Below are 14,430 nucleotides of genomic sequence, written 5' to 3'. Positions count from 1 at the left end.
ACATCGTCATTCAATCACAACCTTCTATTTCCTATTTTAAAAATTATTAACTTCAATATTTATTATAAACTAGCAAAATGGAGGGATGTGATTGAATGATTGTGTAAAACTTATTTTCATTGTCAGTGCATTGAAATTAATCTCTTTCAAAAATTAAAGACGGTCTGTTTGGTATGTTGTATAGTATAAGACCTGATAGTATTAGGCCTGATAAAAATTTAATATATTACAATGTTTGGTCATACATTTTATAATTTAACATTTCGTTTAAAAATTAATAGAAATCTATGTTTTGTGAAATATGGAATAATGATAGATATTATAAAAAGGCGGATGGTGTTAGTGGAAAATGGTCATGGCAGCCGAGGTGGTTGCGACAATGGCGGCGGTGGTGATGGTGGCTGGTGGTTGTGGTGGTGGTTGTAGAGGTGACAGTGGTGATGCCAAGTGGTTGCGCGCAGTGGAGGGAAGTGATTGAGGCGATAGTGGCGGTGGTGGTTGTGATGGTAGTAGTGGTGATGACGATGATGATGACGATGGAGGGTGGTGTGGTAGTGGCGGTAAAAGGTGTTGGTGGAGAGTGTTATGTTTGTGGCGGTGTTGTAGGGCGACGATGACGGCAGTGACAGTGGTCGTTTGGGTGGCAACGAAGGCGGTGGTGGTAGTGTTGGAAGGTGATAGTGATGTTGGTGGTGGTGGTGGTGGTAGAGGGAGGTGGTTATGGCGTTAGTGATGGTGAGTCATGGCGGTATGAAGTGGTGGCGGCGTTGATGGTGGAGGGTAGTGGAGGTGGCGGCAGTGGTGGTGGAAGGTAATGTGGTAGTGATAGTGGTGGTAGATAATGTTGGTGCAGAGTATTGTTGTGGTGGCAGTGTTGTAAGGGTGGTGGCGGCAGTGGCGGTGGCGGTGTTGGAAGGTGATGATGATAGTGGTGGCGGCAGAGGTAGTGTCGTTGCGATGGCGGCAACAGAGGTGGCAGTGGAAGGCAGTGATAGTGATGGCGATGGCGGTAACGATAGTGGTGGCAATGGTGGAGGGTGGTGTAGGCGACGGTAGTGGAGGGCGGTGGTGGAGGATGGTCGTGGCGATTGTGAAGGGTGGTGATGGTGGCAATGAATTAAATATATATTTTCATGTAGCTTATACATAACATTCTTATCATACCTTATCTATCATCTATATGGTGGATTAAATAATTCATCATTGTAATGTATAAGAGTAGATTGATGTATAAGTTTATATGATATAATGTTAGCACCAAACAATAAATAAGTCATAATGGATTGTATAAGTTTTTTTTGGTACATTGAAAAGATAAATTTCATCCTCCATGAATCGATTCCTGGTCCTCCCATTCCAACTCACATGTCCCCTAGCTCTTAGTCTCTTACCACTTTAGATATCATTCAGAGACAGCTATTGGATAAGTTTATACAATCTTTCTCTTTTCAAAAAAAAATTATATACTTATACATTATTTATTTAACAAAGCTCAAATCTATTCGACCAAGGCCAATATTACTCTACTTAGAGTAGATATTTTGTATCTTATTTCATACTAAAACAATTAGCCTTAAAAGTAGACTTGTATAAGATAATTAAATAGACCTAATCTATTTCCACGTTTTAATCATGCTCAGAAGGCAGGGGCATATCTACCCAAATTGTTCTAGGAATGAACATTCAAGAGAGGGGTGGTACCTAGAGAGTGGAAGAATGTGCTTGAGAGAGAAAGAAAATGAGAGAGAAAATACTGAATTTCATGTGTTATTTGATAAAATGAGCTAAAAAGTCCCTTACAATTGGTAACTACCTCCTATTTATAGAGCTTGGGCACTACCTATTGGGCCAATTGGGCCTCCGGAGTCGAGGCCCAACTTAAGGCCAGACTCTCGCTCTTGGGCGGGCTGAACCCTGGGCGTTGCCCCTCTAGGGGCTCGCCCAGTCCACAAATGAATTAAAATAGGCTACCTACAGGCTACAAGACTACAACTTAAAATTAAATAGTGTACTGATCGATACACAAGTTAAAAATAATTGTTGATTTAGTATCTACTACTTCTTATTCTCAAGTTTGATTTTTACTATTCCTACAAGACCTCCAATCTCAACCGTCCATCTTCTTTTCTTCTTTTTTCAATCTAACGGCTGTTTTTATTCCGTTCATCTTCCTCTCATCTCATCAGACATCAATGATCAATCAAATCCCCCTTACTCTTCTACCTAACCTCTTTCTCTTATACTACTTTTTACCCACATTCCCCATGCGTTCCTGCCACTGCTGATGGCATCACCGCCGTCTCTCGCCGTTTCCGTGTTCAACGAGTCCTTGCTCGCCGGAAATGGTGGAACCAACATATTTTGACACCTCCCTCTACTATCTCTTCCTCCTTTCTGTTTGTTTTGAAATTTTTTCCTTGAAGACGTGTTCCTGGATACGCTGATGCCATCATCGTCGTTCCGTGTTTAAGGAGTACTAGCTCGTCAGAAATGGTGGAACCAACCATATTTCGACACCTCCTTTCATCCACTGTTGTCTCTTCATCCTTCTTTTTAAATTCCAAATGAATGCAGTTCCAAGGAGCAAATCGTGGATGAATAAGTTCCAAGTACGTATGATTGCCTATATCTGCTATAGTTGTAGGTATGCCAGTTAATTTATTCAAGTTCTCTATAAATACTCTCAGGACCTATTAAACCATTTGTTCCGGCACTCAATTTCAGTTTTTCAAATCTAGCATTTGCTGATTTCCTCTGATTTCTTAAATCTCTGAACCTGTAAATTCCATCAGAAGCATGAATGTATAGAAAATCAGAGCAACAGTTATTTGGAGGTGGGAGATGTTTCCTAATTATGAACCCACTAAACCAAATACCTTGCAGCTTGTGCTATTAACCACATGCCTTTTTGTTTGGTTTCTTCCCATTTAGTTGTGTTTCTTTTCTTGAATAAGCTTTAAATGACACATCAATTTTGTGATTTACTAGCCTCTTTCCAGAGAGTTGTCTTTGATTTGGATTTGGAAGTGTTAATTTTATTTGTGTGCTTTGGACAATTTTTGACAACTACCATTCAAGTGTTTCCTTTCCTTCTTTGCTATGTTAATTTCAATTGCTTTATTCTTCTGTATGCAGGCTGAGAAGAAAAGGCACCACTGGATGGATGTTGAAGCCTTGAAAGATAAACAAAAACAAGAAATTGGTAAAGAAACTACCTTTTTAGCTTCTGAAGTTGTTACCTACAGCTGCTTGATATGTGTTTGTGTCAGTGTAGTTTCAAATTTTGGCTATAAATACCCTATGTTGTCAATTTTTTTTTTATCTGCATGGTGTTGTTTCTCATTGACAGTGAGGCTTTCAAGGACTTGCTAAGCAAATTGGGTTTATTAGAACTAGACAGGAAGTTTTTTACTAAATCTAAAAGTTGTTATCTTCTGGCACACTAGGTGGTGGGAGAAGTTTATAAGCATTAAGTAGCAACCAATTTGTTTTGCAGTACTCTTTTGGAAGTTTTTTATCTTTGGATTTCTCGCTTCATAAGATTTTGTTGGTGTAGAGTGGAAGAGTTGGTGATTTGATGCAGCTTTCTGTTTTATTTAGAGGGCTGAAAGTCTTTTTTTTATGCTCATTCATTGGGGATGTGGTTTTGGTCTTTGGTATGTGTTTGTTACTCTAATTTCAAAGGCTTTGGTCTCTTAGACAAAGGTATTACAGGTTGAAAAAGGCCTTTCAGTTGATGTTGCAGTCCAAAGAAAAGTTTTGTGTTGTCTGCTGGCTGTTACCGGTGCATGGAAACATATCCAATAATCCAATTCAAGGCTGCAACGAGGTCCTTTTGGTATGCTTTAGCTCATGTTCTCTTGATGGTTAATGATAGAAGATTAAGTCTTTCAAGTTTGGATTGGTGGTTTCAAGCTGGTTCCTTGGGTCGTGTGTATGCTCACATGGATTATCAACAAATCTGTTATCAATTTTGATCTTTTATAATGCACTAGAAATCATGTGATTGGAATGTTACTTCCAAACAAGGACTGGGGTATTTGATTGGGTTGAGTTGGTAGGCTTTTATTGGTTGGAGTGGGATTTGTCTTTGTCTTTGTCTTCATCTTATCTGAGAGAGTTATTCTCATAAAATTTTCTCTTTAATAAATTTTCTTCTGCTTTAAAAAAATGATCTTGAATTTGCTGAAGGATTGTCTGCCACTGGTAAATTAGTATGTTCCTCTTTTTTAAATGGTAGTATTTAGTTGTTTTTGTTGGTTTTAATTTTAATGATTTTAACAAAGGAATAAGAGGAACGAGAAGTAAATTATCCTCACTGAAGAAGGATACATGATATGCCTAAAGTTCCTTTTACAATTGTCATTTACATAATGAGTTGGTATAGATTGAAGCAAGAAGTAAGGAGAGAAGAGTGATTAGAATTTAGATTTGGTGCTGATTTTATGTTTGATCGCTTGAATGATGCTTAAGGTATTTTATTTTAGAAAAGATTATGTCTCCCAAGTTGAAATTATCTTATTGGAATGGATGATGCTTCCCAAAATACTGATTAAAAAGAAAATGATTTTTTATAAAAAAAAATGATTTAAAAAGGTATGATCTTTAGCTGATGTGGTTTATTGCTTTGTATTCATGATGGCCTCTTTGAAACCTGCACTTTTGATTTTGAGTTCTTCTTATGTCCCGTTTGAATCTAAGTGGGAGGTTTTGAAGTGGGCTAATTCATTATAAATAGATGTCTGCAAAAGTATTTTTGCTTCATTACTTTAATCTCTCCTTCCCATAATCCTATTGGCATCGTGGCAGTTTCTCTATTTCAGCATCTAGCAAACATGTAATATATCAGTCAGTAACTTAGTATGATAACTTTATTAGTAATTACAACTTGAGGATTGGGATTGATTATAAAAATGGGTGGCTGTGATTATTATTGCCACAGTTAGGACTTTGCATAAACAAGCAAATATGATTATTTTTTTAATATGGCCAATCACGACATAGCTACTGAGCTACTATATGTTGATGGTTGCTGTTAATTGGAAACATTAATTAAGTTTAAGGGAAAACATCTAGAATATGTGTGAGAACTCTTGGAGTATTTGATTATGTTTCATGTCTACATGGGTCTTATTTTTCTTCATTTATTCAAAACTGTTTTTAAGTTTAGGATTCTGAATTTTTTTTCATCAATAATCAGGATGGATGAATATGGAAAGAGCGAGTATCCGCTACTGTTCGTAGAAGAGGTGACATGCCAGTGAGGAAGAAAGGGGGTGCCCTTGAATCTGAGGGTGCTGTGAGAAAGCTACGGACCCAGTCTAATCGAATGATCCTACCATCTTCTTGAAGAGTGTAATGCCTCTAGCATCTAAACTGGTATTATTTCTAATGTGGTATTTTGAGTTATAAAACTTCTTAAATGTGATATCCCTTCATCTTTTTTGTCATCTTTGACTATATATAATGCCACTGAATGTGCGTATGTATGAATAATGCAAGTTAAATCTGGTACTTCTTTTACTATCTTTATATGAAGGCTTTAGTAACATATTTGGAACTCACCGTTATCATTTAGCCTATTTCTACTTTCCTTTTGTAGTGGGTACTCTTTAATGTTTATAAATGTGTTAGTTTACTTAGGCCAAGCTTGGTATAAGTTAAAACTAGATGAATGGAGAATGAAGGGTGAAAATTATCAACGTCTTAACCCATCATTTGTGTTGAACTCCTTGTGTGTATTGTATCTTCTTTCCTCAGATTTCAATTCTGAAACCCAACAGCTACTTACTAAAGTGTATAGTTTCTCTATAAAATTGACTCTTGCTTTAGAATCAGTTGTAAAATAATTTTCATACATGCACTATTTTTCCTTCTTATATTCTGTGCCTCACGATTATTACCACCCAAGTACACAAATGAGTCCCACTTTCACAATGAGAGGAACAAAGAGATGCTTTGTGAAGTCATTCGTGCTGTCTATCTGTAGCATATTTTCATTCTTCCCACTATATTTCCCTTCTTCTCATTATTACCAAATTATGCTTTTGGAACTCTACTGCCATACTGTGAATTCATTAGCTGATTTCTTCAAAACCATGATCATGAATGAATGATATTTTGTTTATGCCTCATACCATCTTATGTTGTATAGAAAATATTTTTTTCTACTTCGCATTAAGGTGGGGGTTGCTCTCTTGATTGCAAATTATGATGACCGGAATTCTCCAGCGTTGGCCGTCAACTGTGCCATTTTAGATTAATTGGAAATACATTTTGATGGAATACTAACTGTCCTTTTTATTGTCTTAAAAGATTAAAGCACATATTAAGAAAATTAATCAATATTTTTGTTCTCATTAAAATTATTAAGGGAATATAAGGGTGTAATTGATTGAGTAGTAATTGATGTTATCTTAGAATTCTAAAATGGCAAAAAAGATATCATGCTTGTGTTATGTTTTTATTTTGTTTTGTAATATAATTTATTTGATGATTGTACGAGCAGAAGACTTCACCAGCTCTAATCTATACGTTTTGTAGGTGGATCAGGGCAAAAAGAGACCCAATGAGTATGCTTCAAGAACTCCAGTTTCTGCCAAGAAAGCCAAAAGTGCTACTCCAGAGAAGACTGGTGAGGCATGCTGTACTATAATAGTACTTGATCTATTTGTTAGTATAAATATCTTATTTTGCTTATTACTTTATCATATCTCTTACTCTTGATTGTGGCTGTTAATTTTGTATTTGCAGTATGGTGGTCGAAATTACAAAACATAATGCCATGCATCTCTCTCTCCGATTCTGGTCTCGATCATGTTTTTATTTCATAATTTTTTTTCTTATAAATGGTTTTATATGGGGTTCAGGATACTGACGAAGATGCACATCTTCTTAGTCTTCAAGCTTCGTTCCTCTTATCTCCATCTGGTACTAGACAAACAGACTTGCAAATGAGGTAACAACTAACCAGATTGATGAATATTGCTCTGAAGTGTGTACTCATTACTCAATCTCATTATAAATTTTGTTGTTTCAAAGCTTTTGGATGCTAAAATCGTTTTGTATTTCTCTGGTGTTGTCTTTGTTAATATGAATTTATCTAACCTTCTTTTTATTATTTTAGGGAATACAGTCCTAATATGCGTTGTTATTTGTTTCAGGAAGAGCTGTACATTCTTCTGAAATCATAGTTTCTACTCAGTATGAAGACAATTTAGTTTTTTAAGTGGATTGGCATGGTCTTGGTGAGTGCATGAAGGAGGAAGCAAGTTAAATTGAAAAGTAGAAGTTAATTCTGGTGAATACTCTTACATGCCCACAAGCTATTTGAGTACATGCCCACAAAAATGAAACAATTTAGTTTTTTAAGCTTCAATTTGTACTTTGAAAGGTGATATGCTTACCCCTACCACACCTAGAAAAGTCACGAATTTTAATCCTTTGGTTATAGAAAAGTCAGGTGAACTTACTTGATGTGCTTTGATTGTGCAAACTACATTGTAGTTCTATTTTATTGGACTTATTTCCCCTTTGCTGCAGAGATACAGATGGACAATAAGCCAAGACGAGAGACGATACCTAAGAAAGGCTTATCCTCTAATTGCAGTCTTTGGTACCTACATAGGGTGCCTTATATATATTTTGAATGAGATTCTGAGTGTATTGTAAAATGTTGAACTACAAACCTAAATTGGAATGAATTGTTATTTACTTGACTTTTTGTCTTCTAAAAGAATTACACTTTGATTTGTTGTTATTCAATTTTGTTCTCTATGATTGTTTGATGATCTGTTTAGCATAGAAACTTTCATTAGCATGAGTTACATATTGTGTGAATTCATTTTTCATTGTGTTGTGGGGGTGCTTGCTGTTATCATTGCCCTTTAGTGGTTTGGACTCATGGAATAATGTTTTTTTGACATTTCTTATCCACATCCACCTTAGATATATAGGAAGATAAAATAGAGAAATGTGTGGAAATGAGATAGGAATGAAAGTGAGATATAAATAAATCATTATTCTTGGATATGTGTATACATATTTTCTTTTAGTTTCAACTATCTCCCTAATAGTCTAATACATTATTACATTTCAGCCAACTTTTCATCTTTTTACCGTAAAGATGGCACTAAATTACAAGTCGACGGGGGTCAAACACAATTAACATTTGAAACTCATATAATTCATATAGATATATAAAAAAGATAAAACATTTAAACATAAACATAAGATAATAACGATATATAAGTGTTTGATCAATTAAAATTGTATGTCTTAGAAAATACATCATTGTATTATTCCATATATATCAAATTTTGAATAATAGTAGTTAACAGAGGAGTTCGTGAAAAATTATCCGTGCATCGCACGGACAAACGGGTATAATCCTAGTTCAATATAACGATGAGGGGTCAAGATTTGTTATTGGTTACGCATGAAGGAAAATTGAAGTGCCGTCCCATTATTTGGTACAGATCCAGCAGAGGAAGACATGGAGTCATCACCTTCTGAGCTTAAGGCCCTGAACATTTTTTACACATCACAGTGCAGCCATATTGTGTCTCTTTGTCATAACCTTCAATTTATCTCCTATATATAAATTAAGAGACTTACGTTAACACCCATAAAATAATCAATTACGTACAACCATGAAATTTTAAAGAACAGCAAAGTTCATGCTTCAGTTAAGAAACCAAGGTTGGCTTGGTGGATTAAGGCAGGATGGGAGGGAGGAGTGCTTGTATCGTATCAAAAACAACCGCATCTAGGGAGGTATTGGTCACTCCCAGCTTTGAATGTTCTAAAATTCAATGTAGTTGGGGCTTCAAAACACAATCGGGGCCTTGTGGTATTGGTGCAGTGATTCATCAATTGTGGATTTGTATCATCTAAGACTCTAAGCACTACATGTATTGAATCTATCCTAGAGGGTTGTTCTCACATTTTCTATTATTTATATTAATCATTTTTGTTGTTTAAGAAATACTTTTTAAACAACGATTACGATTGTGATTACTTACTTTATGCTTTAAAATGACTCACTTACTTTAAAAGAGCTACTCCCACAACCCCTGCACTTGAGGTGAAGTACTTGATTTTTCAAACGATTATTAGTTTTAAAAGATTTCTTTGCAATTGTTTGGTGCATCGGATAAAATAGAAGTATAGTAAATAATAAAAATACAAGCGATATATCCTGCTTTGCCCACAAACGATGGGACTATGTCCAGTCCTTGACTATATTAAAATTTCACTGAACAAGTATCAAGGACTTCTCCTACAAGTATTATCCAGGACTTCTCCTAACAAGTATTATCAGGGACTTCTCCTAACCAAATATTATCAAGGACTTCTCCTCAACCAACTATTATCAAGAACTTCTTCTTAACCATGTATTATACAAGACTTCTCCTACAATCTTTTTCAAGATCATTTTCTTCTACAAGGTTCTCTTCTCACAAGAGGGATAGTAGAAAGATTATAAGCACAAGAATTACAAAGTATTAAGAGTGATATGACTCTATGAGATACTTTGAGTTCTAGATCTAGAGAGAGAGAGTGATCTAAAGATTTGACTCTTAAGTGTTTTTCTCTCAGACGATGTGAGGACTGTCTTGCTTTCTTGCTTGATGAAGATTTCTAAGTCAGATGAAAGTTCTTGCGTTCGTGATTCTTTTTCTGAAAGTCTTCAAGTCCTCCTTTTATACTTCAAGTGCTTCTAGGTTTGTTGATAGTCGTCGAAGCGTTAGAGCACATTAAGTTCTAGTCTTGTGCAGACTGTCTTGTCTTTGATCTTTCTTCTCTTGTGTGGACTGTCTTGTAAGTTGTAACATTGTCTTGCATTGATTATATATTAGACAGCGGAGCGTGTGAGACATAAGTGATATTTCCTGCAATATGATTCACATGAAATTTTAACCATTACACTTATATTCTTTGAAATTATTATCATTCAAAATATGATAAATGATATATCCTTTAAATTAAATGTCTCAATTCCTAAATACGTCCCTCCTTCAATTATCTATTTATTAGTACTATATTTAGATTGAACACTATCACTTCTATATTTGATTCACGATTAAGAAAAAAAGAATTTCGTCAAACGATTAAGAAGTTTGTGCATTTCATTTTAACCTCAGGATAGCATGGGCTCTAAATACTCCCTGGCCCAACAGCTTATATTGGTCCAAAACCCTTTAAGAGTTGTCAAAAAAGAAACTTATGATAACGATAATAAAGAAAGGAAATCGTCTTGATTTTTTTTACAAAGCAGCTTAAAGAAAACAAAAAGACTACAACACTGGCGCCTCATGAAAAGAGTGCCATGCTAGTCATTCGAAATTGTCTTGACTTCTACTACCACATAAGATGCAATTCTTTTTTAGTCCAAACTTAAATCTACAAAAAAATTAATGTAGAAGTGATGTTTGCTATGTCATTTATAAATACTTGAGGGGCACCCCTAACACGACATCACCAGCTCGCACAACCAAGGAAATTATAGGTAAATAAATAAAGAATATTTCCATATTCTATTACACCCCCGCAGTCGAAGTTGGAGGTTCACCGAGCTGAGACTGGAACGAAAATCATAAAAAAGAACAAGAGGAAGACCTTTTGTAAAAATGTATGCAATCTGATGATGGGAAGGAACATGAAGGACGTGAGCCTGGCCACGCTCAACCTTTTCCCAAACAAAGTGGATATTCATCTCAATATGGAATCAAATAAGGCTTTTTGGGGTTAGGAGGCAAGGGAAAGATAGATGGGTCGTCAATGGAGACTAAAAGACTTTTTCGGTTTGGAAATGTCGTGCATGCTACGGGTGGTCATGGTCCGAAGTGGAAGTGCAGGTGGGACAGAAGCCAAAGGTAATGGCGAGGGAGAAGCAGGAGAGGAGGTGGGGGCCGGTGAGGGCGGTGTAGAGTCAGTGGGACTCGACGGTGGGACCAAATGGTCAGGTGGGCGTGAGGATGCAATTTTCCAATGATAGATTAGATAATGAGGGAGGTCCTCTGTGAAACAATCATAAGAAGGAGCAGGATTCGAGGGTAGGTTGGCAAAAGGAAATTTGGTTTCATCAAATATAACATGCCACTAAATTATTATCTTTTTGTTTGTCAAATCATAACATTTATAACCTGTGTGATTCATCGGATAACCCAGGAAAACACACAAAGTCGATTGTGGTTGCAGTTTATTAATCGTAGTTGAAGGAAAGAGGAGATAACAAAGACAAACAAAGACACATAAAAGTGATTACGTAGGATCACGATGATTCAACATCTGAGTAGAAGAATGATTTGCAAAAGTCTTGCGGGGAAGAATGTTCAAAAGATACGTTGTCATTTGAAGCGCATGATGCCAGAAAGAAGGAAGAACATATGAATGAACCAAAATGGTGTGGTTCATGTTGTTAATGCTGCAGATTTTTCGTTCTTCTTTGTCGTTTTGAGAAGAAGTGTGAGGGCAAGAGAAGCGAAAAATAAGGCCATTAGTATCACAATACCGACGAAATGATTCATTGTTATATTCACGTCCATTATCACATTGAATATATTTAATGGTTGTTGAAAATTGTGTTTTAATGAGATAAGCAAGAGAATCAGTGTGATCATCTAGAAACAAAACATAATAACGATGACTAGCAATGCTTAAAACATGAGACGTACATAAATCACAATGTAAAATATCAAATGGCATTAAAGTTGAAGGTATGAAAAACACTAGAAAAGAGGGAGGGGGGTATAAAGAATAAAAGGTGCAAGAGATGAAGGATAGAGAAAAGCACACAATGATTTTATCCTGGTTCACTTGATAAATCACTCAAGCTAATCCAGTCCACCCGTTAAGGTGATTTCTTCCTTCTTAGAATGAAGACAATCCACTATTCAAAGATTGTTACAACTGCACTAGCACACCTTGCTCAGTGACTAACAACCTATGAACTAGCAACACTAAAACAACATTGTCTTAGTCTTCTCAAGAATACTGACCTCATTGGTCTCTCAAGGAAATACAAACAAGGTTTGTAAAAGGTTTGGTTTACAAATGAATGCTTCTGAAATAAGCAAGAGTAAACACAATAAGAACAATGAAGAAATATTGCAAAGGTATTCCTTGTAGTTTTTCACTTGAATTGCACAATAGTTTCTTAGCCAATTTCTTCTATTTTAAGCCTTTAAATACTCCAAGGTTTAGGGTTTGTATCCGTTGAAAGAATCCATCAGTTGGAGGGCAATTATGGAATTTCCAGAACCTGCTAAGGCTGAACCTCGTAGGTAAGGCAGTCAGAATAGTACACTTGCTTTTGTACTATTGACAATGACATTGCCTTAGCCTAGTTGACTCTTGATCTTTGGCGACACTTCAGGTTGGAACTTGTGAGGCTATGTGATCAGACTTAGAAGGAAGCTTGGATCCTCGGACCTTCAGAACTTCTCCTTCTGGACCGTTCTTTTTGAACTTCTGGTCTTCAGAACTTGAAGTGCTTTGGTCTTGGAAGCCAACTTACTCTTGGACTTTAGAGTCTTCAGCTTCTGGACCGTTCATCAAAACATTTGGTCTTCAGAGCTTTAGTGCTTGAATCTTTCAGAGTCCACAACAGAGCTTTAATCTTCAGAATATCTGAAGCGTTTGCTATCGTTCAGGATGACCAAGACGATTGTGCTAGACACCGGAAGCAAGACCAGCAAAATGAGAGGGAGTGGTGAATGGATAAAGATCGTCAAGGCTGTCACATCTCAAGAGAGGCATCCCCGTATGGAATTCAAATACCGAGAATCCAAATGGGTCAAAAGAAACAGAAACGTTATTGTAAGTTGTGAGTCGTCCCACAGAAATTAAATTTTTAATAATTTGCGAAGTGTGCAAGATATGTTTTAGGGCTAAGGGTTTTGAGGGGTAGGAATGGTTGTGTGTACCGAACCTCGAATTGGAATTCCCTGACCACTACCAACTATCAGTTTCTGATTTAAGTTACTCAAATTAGAATAAGGCGAGAAAGTGTCTGCGATGTCGTAGTATGGGAATATGCACCAGTGTTCATGTACCACGTGGTGTCAGGGTGGTGAGAGATATGATGTGCATGACCGCAACAATGTATGTGGGAGTTGGAGAAGCAGAGGTAGTCAAAACCTGAGGACGTTGTCCGAGAAGACCAGGCTGACGAGTTGGACCACTGGGATGACACCACTGTGCAGTAGGATACAGGCAAGGAGGCATCGCCTATGGAAGTGGCATCCAACCTCAATGGTTCCAAGCAGGATACTAAGACGACTGCCAAGGAGGAGGAGCTCCGGATGGGGGCCCTGGGGGACCGTCAGAACGAGATCCACTACGCTATCCACATCCTCCATTATGATTCTAATTACTGCGATTGCGGTTGGAGGAAGACTGGTTCCCCTGTCGGCTGTGATTCTGAGTGTTATGCTGCTGGGAGGTGCCATCAGTGTCCCGCTGTGGAGTGGTATGCAAAATGGTACCAGAGGTAGTGCTCTGTATTTTAGCAAGGCCGGATTCTTCAAGGTAAGCATAGAGCGAGTCTTGAAGAATGTGTGAAGTGGGTTGCTTTGACGGATCAGGGTGGCCACTCCAAGGAAGGCATCATACAGACCGAAAACCATCTGGAGAACCAAGCGATGATTGGTGACAGGTGCACCAACGCTCTTCAGCTGATTAGAGAGGACTTTAAGACATTGACCGTAAGTAGACACATTAGGAAAGTCCTCCATGCGAGTGGTAGGAAACTCCTGCTCAAGGGCTTTTTTTTGAAACATGCTCAAGGGTGACAACATGAGGGTTTTGATTATCCTGGAAGATGTCAGAAAATCGTTCCCAAGCCTCCATAGCAGTGGAACCTGGTTCCAAAATAGTGGTGAGAAAATCTCTAGAGATAGTGACATAGATCCACTAGAGGACGGTGGCGTCAAGAATGGACCATATCTCGTAGTCAGCATCAGTGGAGGCCGGAGGGGCCTTGCCTGGTTGAAAGATGATGTGGGCATGTGTCTGAATCTGAAACAGTTCAGCCCATGTGCCATACTGGTCTGTTTCCATCTCAAGAACAATAGTATTATGGTTCTTGATGTTGGATACGGCCAAAGCCGAATGGAAGTCGGCCTTGGAGGAAGGAGGTGCAGTGGGCGGTGGAACAAGGGTGGTTTCCGCGGTGGTAGGTGTTCCGTTGGTGGAATCCGAGTCTACCATGGAGTCCAAGAGTGAAGAGGAGGGTTCGGTTTGGGAGGGAGATGTGGTGAGGGGCAGCGACGGTTGGAAAACCGTGTGGTTGAGAAGCTGGAAGGCGCTGACAGGCCAGGTGGAGCGATGGTAGGCCAGTTGATGCGCGACTTGAAGATAGGTGGTGCGGGAGCGAGCGTGGGTCGTGGGAGAGGCGGCGCTAGTATGGGCGCGAGTCGGGTTGGA

This window comes from Lotus japonicus, chromosome 2 (assembly GCF_012489685.1).
Source record: "Lotus japonicus ecotype B-129 chromosome 2, LjGifu_v1.2".
Lineage (NCBI taxonomy): Eukaryota > Viridiplantae > Streptophyta > Magnoliopsida > Fabales > Fabaceae > Lotus > Lotus japonicus.
The sequence above is the reverse complement of the archived record's forward strand: the minus strand, read 5'-3'. Positions refer to the sequence as shown.